This window comes from Schistocerca serialis, chromosome 2, assembly GCF_023864345.2.
Source record: "Schistocerca serialis cubense isolate TAMUIC-IGC-003099 chromosome 2, iqSchSeri2.2, whole genome shotgun sequence".
Lineage (NCBI taxonomy): Eukaryota > Metazoa > Arthropoda > Insecta > Orthoptera > Acrididae > Schistocerca > Schistocerca serialis.
The window spans coordinates 707,444,481-707,456,543 of record NC_064639.1 but is presented as its reverse complement, the minus strand read 5'-3'; the positions used below and the strand labels follow the sequence as shown (position 1 = coordinate 707,456,543).

The window sequence follows — 12,063 nt, the reverse complement described above, 5'->3', positions numbered from 1 at the left end:
ATTCGAATTTATACTTTCGTAATACTAAAATATGCAGCGTATATGTTGCTGCAAATCAAAGGTCTTCTGAAAACTTCTCTTCTTTTTTTTTTTCATTAAGTCTTTCCAAAACTTCTCTCCTCCGTCTTTGCTTTTTTTCCGGTAAGTTCCACGCGAGTGTATAAAATGTTAACCATTCAAAGGATTGATAAGTTTTACAGTTCTGAGGGAGAATCCACGGAAAATGTACTGTCACTTAGCACGGAAAAAGTGTATTTTTGCCCAGGAAAAAGAATCTTTGTAATAGTTCATTGAATGTTACCTTATATTACTTACATGATGCATGTTCTGTGGCTGTGTAGCCATTTCATACTTAATGCACGCAAAATCTATAACAGAAATTTTTGGCCTTTGTTGTAACCTCAAAAAAACTGTGTGTTAAAATGAGAAGTGTGACAAATGTCTATTTTGAAGCTGAAGTTTCTGTAATGGATCTTTTTTGATATGTGGCAGGTGGGCATTAACACTCTACAAATTATTATTACTGATTACTAACATTTTTATTGCAGAAGGGTGCTAACTCTCGTATGATGTGGTTTGCAAGGTGGTGTATGTTTTTCCACTATGTTTGTCTTTCACACGTGAGTTGACAGTTATTGAAGTTTAATTGGCATATGTCTGTTTTACTTTTGAATGCATTATGGGAACAGCAGTGATCAATGTCTTGTAAATAATTACTATTAAAAACAGTCTTGATCACGATTTATTTTATAAGGTGACCGGTTTCGACCACTACTGTGGTCATCTTCAGACCATTGAGTGGAAACCCCTTTCTGTTGGAGAATCACAACTCCAACAGAAAGGGGTTTCCACTCAATGGTCTGAAGATGACCACAGTAGTGGTCGAAACCGGTCACCTTATAAAATAAATCGTGATCAAGACTGTTTTTAATAGTAATTATATGTCTGTTTTGTTGAATTATTTGAAGTTGTGCAGAATGTTTGTAATACTGCTTTTCAACATCACCACGGATCCTCTAGAGTACAAAATAGAACGTTTCTCTCTTCATCTCATATATTCATAACATTTGGCTGATTATTCCAGTAACTGAGGGAAAAGTGTACAGTACACACCACTTTTGTTTCGAGGCAGGTGTTGCTCATTCACATGCATTCGGATCTTTTTAATAGCAAAAGCCCCAACCTAGCACTTGCCTTCAAGCACTGAGGCCTTGTGGCATCTGTCCCACCCACGGAGGTTAAAATAGATTCTGACCTCCTTGCTAGGATAGGTCCTAACTAACTTAAACCTAACCTCCTGGATCCTGCCAAAGATTCGTGGAGATCACATTCACTGCGATCGAGTTGTCGGCCGAGGTTGTTGGTTGACCTGTGGCAATAGTGTCTGGGCTTGTTGTCATATGCCACGGTGAATGCAACCTAACTGATAAGATGATGCCTTTTAAAGTTCTGCAGTTCCCATCTTGTGTGTCTGACTGAGTGCTTGATTGTATTGTGATGAGGCACCCAAATACGAAAATATGCCAAGTTTTAGAAAAACATTCACCTGCCCATTTTGTGTTTATTTGCATCAGACTTAGAAAGCATGTAAAAAAATTATGGAAATTGCTTGCAAAATGTGGAGCCGTTGGCAGGATTCAGAGGAAAAAAACAGTAAATATCTGAGGAAGTGATAATGTGAGAAGTTTAAGGTCCAGCAGCCATGGAGTTATTTATTGGTGGTTTTTATAAAAAGTCCAAGAACACCATTCTGGCTGTAGAAAGTTTCTTATTACAACCCTGACAGGTTTCATGCCAATTTAGGAGCCTCCACCTGTGATCTAAATGAGAATCCTCACCTGTGGATGTGCCTTAATTGGCATGAAATCGGTCATGTTTTTAATTAATTAATTTTTTTTTTTTTTTGCAGTGATGCTCTTTGCCAACTTGTAAAAATCTGGACATTTGGCTGTGGTTGCCCACAATTCTAAATAATTTATAGATACGTATGTCCTCTGGGAATAGAAGTATAGCTTCCACTAGTTTCCATTTAAATTGTCTCAAAAGCCACTTTACAATCACATGTATAGTGCCTTTGAGGTTTTCACGGATTTGTATGAAGTTAACAATGTTCATAATGTGACCAGTGTGTTTCTCGTGTTCTCTGGGTTTGTTCTCCAAAATATACCAGAAGAGGAGGAATTTCTTCGCATAGAATATACATTTAAGTGTCAGGAAGTCTTTTCTGAAAGTATTTGTACGGAGTGTAGCTGTGTAAGGAAGTGAAACATGGGCATTAATCAGTTAAAACAAGAAGAGAACAGAAGTTTCAGAAGGATGTAGCTTGTAGTTGGTATTCCAAGATGAAGAGACTTGCACAGGATAGAGTAACATGTAGCATGGAGAGCTGCATCAAACCAGTCTTAAGACTGAAGACGACAACAGTAACAACACATACCAGGGTATATAATCTGAGAGACAACATGAATTGTGTGGTATAGGGTGCATTCTCAGAACATCAGAAAGAATTGTCTGCTATACTGTATAATGTAGTGCAACAATACTTGGAACATGTGTGACTAATGAACTTCATTGCCGTCACAGTTGGCATTCTGTCTCACTGCTTGAAATTGAGTTGCATCTGTTGTGCTGATGTTGTAACCAAAGGGAGTCACTTTCAAAACTAGTGGGAGTTCATTTTGGGTGTTTCTATATACTGGGTCTCTGTGGAGAGTAGGCTTAAGTAATTGACTATAGATCATGCCATGCCATGCCATGCCATTCCAGACATGTAGTCGGACAGTCCACAAAAATGTGTAAATAATACACACACACACACACACACACACACACACACACACACACAGCTTATGGATGGGGGGAGGGGCAGGTAAAGCTTAATACAGGAATGTGGCACTGGTTTGCTCACCCTGGTGCTGGCAGGGGGATTTGGATGTGACACATGAAGTAGTGGCAGAGTGGGCTGGGAGTGGCATTAGGACAGAAGAAGGAGACATTGAAGACAAGAGTATGCAGAAGTTACAACAGAACTAGTATATGACATAACTGCTTCTATGGGTTGCCCTGCACCTAGTACAACAAATGTCTGTCACAGGATGTCTGTTGGATAGGTGCAGAAGACAGACTTTGTTCTTGGGATATGACACCTGTAGCAAGCAGTTGTGATTTCTTTTTTTTGTTGCTACACCAAGCTGGAATGTCCAATCAGCCATATGTGATGTCCTGTGTAACAGCATGAACTTCCACATGCAATAGCAATAGGTTTGTGTTCAAAACAGATAAATCCTAAGTTCTCAACATTGTGAATTTTCTGAAACTACTTAATGGGTTTTGGAGAGTACTATATGGTTGAATTTGTCTCTCTGATATCTATGATACTAAGAGCAGACATATTTGAAAAAAATGTAGTTGATACCAATATCTCAGTATGAAATATAGTTGTGGCAAGAGACTAATGATTTTTAGCGAGGACTTTCTTACAATTCACCACATCAGTTATGATGTCTGAAATGATCCCAGTAGTTTTGAAACAAATAGCTTAGATGAATCGCCCTGCTTATAAAATGAGTTGAAGGGCATTAATGACTTGGCTGTTTAGCATCCTAAGCCATAAATAATCACCAAAATGAGTGGAACGTGCTGAAATAAGACAAAAGCCTGAAAATTAAATGAAGTAGAAAGACGAGTGAGGCTAAAAAAGATATTACTAGATTGTTGGAATGGTAGTATGATCCTTAGTGTGACACTGTCAAAATCATGAATGTCAAGATGATGATAATGTTATCAATATTGTGGTGTTTCTCACCTTCTTGTGGCTGATTCAGGGTGTCAAAGTGGTCAGTGCTGCTAGGTTACAGCATGTCCTGTAAAAAATGTCATGCTATGAATGATTGCATATATCTTTAAGTGATATGTTGTTTAGATTATATTGATTTCAAGATCATGAAAATGAAAATGTAGAATGATCTTATCAATAGAGGTGTGTCATTTAGGATAAACCCGAGATACAGGTTCATATATGTGAACTGGGTTTATTTATAAGGGCAAATATATTTAAACAAAATAGGTTTTAGATTTGGGCTCTTTAGTGTAGCCTCAAATCTATATGAATGCTACTGATGACCGTTGTAAATTTGAAGAAGGAAAAAAAAAATCAACCTATTGTGTCAAAATAGAAAACTAGTCCAGCCAATGTGTAATAAAAATTTGGCAACAATACCAGCAGCTGTTCTATAACTGAAAAGAGAATTCCAAGAATTGCAAAATCATAATGCTTATGTCTTATTAGAGTTCTGTGAATTGTTAAAGTTCATAAATATAGAACTGTGGACACAATTGAAGAATTTATCACAGACCTCCCAAACGCACTTAGTTTAGAAATGCGGTAACAGTTGACAGTGGTGAAAACTGCTCTTCAGGGCAAGATTATCAGTGGTGATACTCTTGTTTTAAAAATATCAAAATATTCCTACCTGTTTTTAACTTTGCACCACACTTGACACCTTCAATGGTATGTGGTTAATAATGCAAATTTCAATACTATAATTGAAATCACTGCTTACGGACATCTGTGACAACCACTGCCATAGCAAGTCATCTGCTGCTCAGTTCAGAAGAAAAGACTGTAACATTTAAATTTTTGTGTATGTATCTACGCTGCTTGTTACCTGGAGGCAACTGCATTTATCTGAATTGGGCAATCATCACATGGTTAAAAGCCAATTTAGCTTTTTCATTGTGGGCATTTAGTAATTTCCATTACACCCTGTTTCAAGAGATCTACAAGATTTCTAGGTCTTGAGAAGTAAGTCTTCCAATTTCAGTGATAATGAACTTTTTTGGCACAACAAAATCATCATTTTACTATTTGAACTGTTTGACTTCATCCCTTCTGATAAATGTATTAACAAAGTCTCGGGTTTTTATTTACACTCATTTAAGGACTGTACAGACTGTGTGTGCCTCGACTCGCTATACTGCGTTGATAATAAACATAATTTTCCTTTTCCTTGTGCACAAATAAATTCAGTTGCATTAAAGTGGCAGTTATAAGAGGTAATTTTAAGATACAGTGTATGTATAAATTGTCTTGTGAATAACATACACCAAGACTAGAAGAGATGGTCGTACCATCAACAGGATCTTCATGTAGTTGTAACCCGTAACAATTTCCGTAGCTACAGACTGCAGAAGAAATAAACTTTAAACTAATTTCAAAAAAAGGTTATGAGAATGGATCAAATGTAAACAAACATTTTTGCATTTCTTGTGTGCTGGATGTATGAGGCATAAGAGTTTCTATAGTGAGGTGAGGAGAGATCCCTGGAGGGGATAACTGCTGCGATCAGAGAGAGAGAGAGAGAGAGAGAGAGAGAGAGAGAGACACACACACACACACACACACACACACACACACACACACACACACACAGGCTGCCAGACACTGCAGTCATTTGTGTGAGAGTTGTGTGTGTGTGTGTGTGTGTGTGTGTGTGTGTGTGTGTGTGTGTGCTGATGAAGGCCTGTTTGCCGGAAGACTTTGTTTGACAGTCTTTTTGTTGTGCCTATCTGCAACTCAGCATCTCTGCTATATTATGAGTCGCAACTATCCTTTTCATAATATTGTACTCAGCATCTCTGCTATATTATGAGTTGCAACTATCCTTTTCATAATATTGTCATTATACCATCCAGGATTTTCTGTTGTTTGGAAAAAAGAAGAATGAGAATATGCTGAAAACATTGCCCATGTTCAGCAATACTGCACTACAGCAGAGAACATCAAGGCTAATCAACAACTCATCAGAAGTGATGGGCACTTATCTATGCCTGAAATTTCTTAGAAACGTCACATAAGTGTCCAGTCATTCAATAAGAATGAGTTGCAACTCTGTAAAATGCCAGTTATTTGGGTTGTCTAACTGCTAAATGAAGCACAATAAGCTGCTTCATATGCTTCTGTTAAAGTTAGGCCTTTTTTGACAAAATCAATCATACTTGATGGGGCTTGGCTCCATCATTGCTCCCTCGAACTGAAGAATGCCGGTATAGAGTAATAGAAGAGTGCAACATGGTACTAGTGAAACCTAAGCACAGTTGTGTGCTGGTTAGACCAGTATGCATTGGATTGCTGTTGTGCATTGTGCCTAGCTTCCTGTCTTATAAATATGACTTGCTGCATGTTTAGACTCGTGAAGAATGCTCGGGGTGTAGAGCGTTTCAGAAACAAAACAAAGCTGCTACAATTATTGTGCTATTCACTTCAGTCACATCCTCATATTTTCTTTGAAAATTGACTTACAGAAGGGTAGCTGATTATGTAGAAAAATAACAAAAGTAAATTTTAATTTAGTTTAAATAGCAAAAGTTTTATTACTGAAGGTGTATTTATGTTTCATCCACCCTCTGTATAGTGGTGCACGTGCGTGCGCATGCAGTCCACCTCGATGTGTTTTCTTCTACCTGAAAAGCGATTGACTGCCGGAGATAAAACAGTGGCATATACTATGAGGGGTATTCAAAAAGTAATGCAACACCTATTTTTCTTGGCCAATTTCAGTTGGAAAAAATGCAGAATATATTGTGGGACATAGTGGATTATTGCCACTTCAGTCACAATAGTTTCATGAAGTTCATTTGGGTGGTGGCACTGTGTGTAGCCTTCAAAATGGCATTCATAACAGAGGTGCATTCGAAGCAGAGAGCTGTCATTTGAGTTCCTTTTTGTGGAAAACTAGAGCATCAAAGATAATCATAAGCACTTACAGAATGTCTACGGAGACCTGTCAGTGAGCAAAGGCATTGTGATTCACTGGATGAGACATCTGTCATCATTACAACCAGATATGCGCAAACCTGTCCAGACTGCCGTGTGCCAGCGACTTGCAGTGTTGGAATGTGCAGACACTCTCGTTGTAGATGATTGACAGATTAGAGTCAAAAACCTTGCTGCTCAGCTGCCTGCCACCTGAGAGGAGACCATAAGGGGCAATGAAAGACCATTTGTTGATGCAGCAAGACATTGGCACCAAGGTCGACCAGTAGAAGGGTATCATGCAGGCATTCAGGTTCTCCCAGTAAGGTGCTGTAAGGCTATCGCATTGAATGGAGAGTATGTTGAAAAATAGGATTTTGTAGCCAAAGCAATGGGGAATAGTATGGTGTATTGGAATCCTGAATAAAATGAATGTGCTTTCAGAAAGAAAAGTGTTGCGTTACTTATTAAATGCTCCTCATAATATACCAAGTATAAATCGACTACCTCTTCTACCAGTGGGACTGTGATAACCTCCCTCTGAACATCGGACCAATTTTCTGGAACACTATGACTGGCTTTTACCCACATGTCGTCAATCCACTCTGTACCCAAAATTAATGGCTTCCATTTCACGTGAAAATGTATATCGCCTGACAAGTCAGAATGATGATTCAGTTTAAATTGAATGACTGAATTTGAATCAAAAGATTTATACAATGCTATGTGAAGTTTATGCAATGTAGGATGCTCTCTTAAGATGTTGGTGATAATTGTATATGCAATGTCAAATTGTCTGTAGGGCAAAAAAATTCAGATTTATTATTTACTTTCTAAAATGTGTGGTGTATAGTAACATGAGATTCATACACCCTTTCAGTCAGTTTTTTATGTCATCATGGTTATAATTCATGCAACTGCATTTGAAATGTTCCTTCCGCTTCATGCATGGATATTCCGTAACAGCTCATGATATTCCACGCAACCCTACAGGCAGATTCCACGTACTCATTGGCAATTCGCTGCATGCAAAACACAATAGATAATGTACTGCCTATTTGTTGGCAAACCTGGATTAATTCTCTACACTACCACAGTATTAAAACAGGTCTAAAATAAGAGTCACAAGCCCTGTTTTGAGCCATGAGATAGGGTTAAACGTCTCACTATTCCCATATCACTCATAAATTCCCTGCAGAACTCTGCTACTTTCGAGACTATGATACAGCCTCCAGATAGGAAACAAGCACTTGAAACAGTCGTTACATCTTCCCCAACTGGTTTGTTGCAATTCCCTTCATTCATCTCTTCCATAAACAAAACAGGAAAACAGTCCAAAGAAAAGGAGATGGTCACGCACAAAAATTCCACATTGGAAAACTGAATTTGTCCTTTACTAAACCTAATTCATTAAATTACTCAGGACGGTAACTAATGAGGAGAAGCTCTCCTCTGCGAAGGAGAGCTTCTGTAAAGTTTGGAAGGTAGGAGACGAGATACTGGCAGAAGTAAAGCTGTGAGTACCGGGCGTGAGTCGTGCTTCGGTAGCTCAGATGGTAGAGCACTTGCCCGCGAAAGGCAAAGGTCCCGAGTTCGAGTCTCGGTCGGGCACACAGTTTTAATCTGCCAGGAAGTTTCATATCAGCGCACACTCCGCTGCAGAGTGAACATCTCATTCTGGAGGCAGAATATGGCACTGCGGTCGATAACACCCATGTAAGACAACAAGTGTCTGGCACAGTTATTAGATCGGTCACTGCTGCTACAATGGCAGATTATCAAAATTGAAGTGAATTTGACTGTGGTATTACAGTCAGCGCATGAGCGATGGGACACATCATCTCTGAGGTAGCGATGAAGTGAGGATTTTCCTGTATGACCATTTTACGAGTGTACCGTGAATAACAGGAATCTGGTAAAACATCAAATCTCTGGCATCACTGCTCCCAGAAAAAGATAATGCGTGACAGAAGTGCAATCCTTCCGCAAAATTCCTGCAGATACCAACGCTGGGCTGTCAACACATGACAGGATGTGAACCATTCAACAAAACAACATCGACATGGGCTTTCAGAACCAAAGGCCCACTCAAGTACTCTTGATGACTGCGTAACACTGAGCTTTATGCCTCACGTGTGCCTGTCAACATCGTCATTGGACTGTTGAAGACTGGAAACATATTGCCTGGTCGGACGAGTCTAGTTTCAAATTGTACTGAACGGAAGGAGATGTACTGGCATGGAGACAACCTCATGAATCCATGGACCCTGCGTGTCGGCAGGGGATTGTTGAAGCTGGTGGAGACTATGTCATGGTGTAGGGTGTGTGCAGTGGGAGTGATATGAGACTCCGCATATGTCTAGAAGAGACTCTGAAAGGTGACATGTATGTAAGCATCATGTCTGATCACCTGTATCCAATCATGTCCATTGTGCATTCTGGCAGACTTGGACAATTCCAGCAGTACAATGCAACACTCCAAATGTCCAGAATTGCTACAGTGTGGCTCCAGGAACACTCTTTTTGAGTACAAACACTTACGCTGGCCACCAAACCTTCCTGACATGAACATTATTGAGCATTCATGGGATGCCTTGCAACATGCTGTTCAGAAGGGGTCTCCACCCCCTCATACTCATGGATTTATGGGCAGCCATGCAGGATTCATTGTGTCAGTTTCCTCCAACACTAATTCACACATTAGTCAAGTCCATGCCACTTCATGTTGCGGCACTTCTGCGTGCTCACGGGGGCCCTACATGATTTTATTCAGGTTTACTAGTTTCTTTGGCTCTTCAGTGTAGATATTGTACCATCCTGTCCCTTTTTCTTGTCATTGTTTCCCATATGTTCCTTTCCTCGTGATTCTCCGGAGAACTTCCTATTCTTTACCTTATCAGTCCACCTAATTTTCAATGTTCTTCTGTAGCACCACATCTCAAATGCTTCACTTCATTTCTTCTCTTTTCTGGTTTTCCCACAGTCCATGTTTCACTGCCATGCAATGCTGTGCCCCAAATATACATTCACAGAAATTTCTTCCTCAAATTAAGGCCTATTTTTGGTATTAGTAGACTTCTCTTGGCCAGGAATGGCTGTTTTACGAGTGTTAGTCTGCTTATGATATCGTCCCTGCTCCGTCCGTCATTGGTTATTTTGCTGCCTAGATAGCAGAATTCCTTAACTTGCTCTAGTTCATTATCACCAGTCCTGATGGTACTTCCTCGCTGTTCTCATTGCTGCTACTTCTCATTACTTTCACCCTTGTGTGATTTATTCTCAATCCATGTTCTGTTCTCGTTCGACTGTTCATTCCATTTAACAAATGCTGTAATTCTTCTTCACTTTCACTGTGGACAGCAGTGTCACCATCGAATCATATCATTGATATCCTTTCAACTTTAATTTAAATTCTTCTCTTGAACTTTTCTTTTATTTTTGTCATTGCTTCTTCGCTTTATAGTGGAACAGTAGGAGTGAAAGACTACATCCGTGCCTTACTCCCTTTTTTATCTGAGCACTTCATTCTTTGTCTTCCAGTCTTATTGTTCCCTATTGGCTCTTGTACGTGTTGTATATTACCTGTCTTTCCCTGTAGTTTACCACAGTTTTTCTCAGAATTTCGAATCTCGTACACCATTTGACATTGTTGAACACGATTTAAAGGGTGACAAATCCTGTGGACATGGATTTTTCTTTAGTCTTGCTTCTGGTATCAACCACATCAGAATTACATCTCTGGTGCCTCTACCTTTCCTAAAGCTAAACTGATCATCTGGCACATCCACAGTTTTGTTTTCCAGTTTTCTGTACAATGTTCTTGTTAGCAACTTGGATGCACGAGCTGTTAAGCTGATTGTGTGGTGATTCTCGCACTTGTCAGATCTTGCAATCTTTGGAATGTTTTTTCAAAACTCAGATGGTGTGTTGCTGGGCATATACATTCTACACACCAACCTGAATAGTCGTTTTGTTGCCACTTCCCCCTTTAATTTTAGAAATTCTAATGGAATGTTGTCTATCCCTTCTACCTTATTTGATCTTAAGTCTTCCAAACCTCTTTTAAATTCTGGTTCTTGCTCTGGATCCTCTATCTCCTCTATATAGATTCCTGTTTCTTCTTCTGTCACAGCATCAGACAAGTCTTCCCCTTGTAGAGGCCTTCAATGTACTCTTCCCATCCATCTGCTGTCTCCTCTGCATTTAGCAGTGGAATACCCATTACACTCTTAATGTTGCCACCCTTGCTTTTAATTTCACCGAAGGTTGTTTTGACTTTTCTCTGAGCTGAGTCAGTCCCTCTGACTGTCATTTCTTTGCATTTTTCATGCAGCCATTTTGTCTTAGCTTCCTTGCACTTTCTATTTATTTTATTCATAAGTGACTGATATTTCTGTGTAGCAGAAAATTAAAGGGGGGGAGGGGGGGGGGTGTTGATGCCCGTGACATAAATGGTAAGATACCAGTGCTGCATCTGTAACCACTTATATTTTACCACTTACAAGAGTGCCACCAACTGCCCCCCCTTCCCTCATAAATTTTCTGCTATTAGCCCAGCCTGTTTATCCTTCCCTTTCCTGTTGTGGTGAAAGGCATGCTTAGTAAAAGTCCATCTACTCAACAGGAACCATGCCAGTATGTGACCCTGCATCACATAAGTGGCTGTTCAAATGTTATATTAACTCCCCTCTCAAAGAGGTCAGATGAAGTTGGTCAGGATTTTCGGGACAGATACAAACTCAACATTGCTATGGCTCATTTGTGGCAATCTTCCCAAGTCACACTCTGTTTTGTACCTCAGTACTCTTGTCCTGTGCACCCACTATAGCGACTGTGTTTATATGCTGAAATCTTTGCAAAATTATCCTAAACCCTCTGTCATCTGTTCCTCACCAGCTTCAGGCTGGGAGGGATAGTGACATAGTATTCTGATCCAAGATAATGTTGCAAAAGTTGGCCTACATGTCTGGCATGAAAACTACCTAACAATTAAACTTCTTTTCTCTTTACTGGCTTCCCTGTATTCTTATTTATCAATCTACTGCTGAAAGTTTGTTGTGCCCTATCTTCATGAAGCTCATTAGTTTCTAACTGAAGCAAGAGCTCAAACTTATTTGTCACATTTACCATAAAGCTATCAGATGAGGTTCTAAGCCTGTTCCTTCTATTACCAGTTGCCACTTCCCACCTCTTTTTACCCTTACTCCCCTTTAATCTGTCCAGATATTTCCTACCCTTGTCAAATTCAGCCTGAAGGGCAGCAATTTTATGATAATTAAATGGACACCCTAGCTGCAAACAGGCGTTGA

General features: G+C 39.6%; 1 protein-coding gene across 1 annotated transcript in view; it reads left to right on the top strand.

Moving 5' to 3' along the window:
- Positions 1 to 12,063, top strand: part of LOC126457869 (protein Gawky) — a 288,179-nt gene that overhangs the window by 182,116 nt on the left and 94,000 nt on the right. The gene's annotated exons all lie outside the window — the stretch shown is intronic.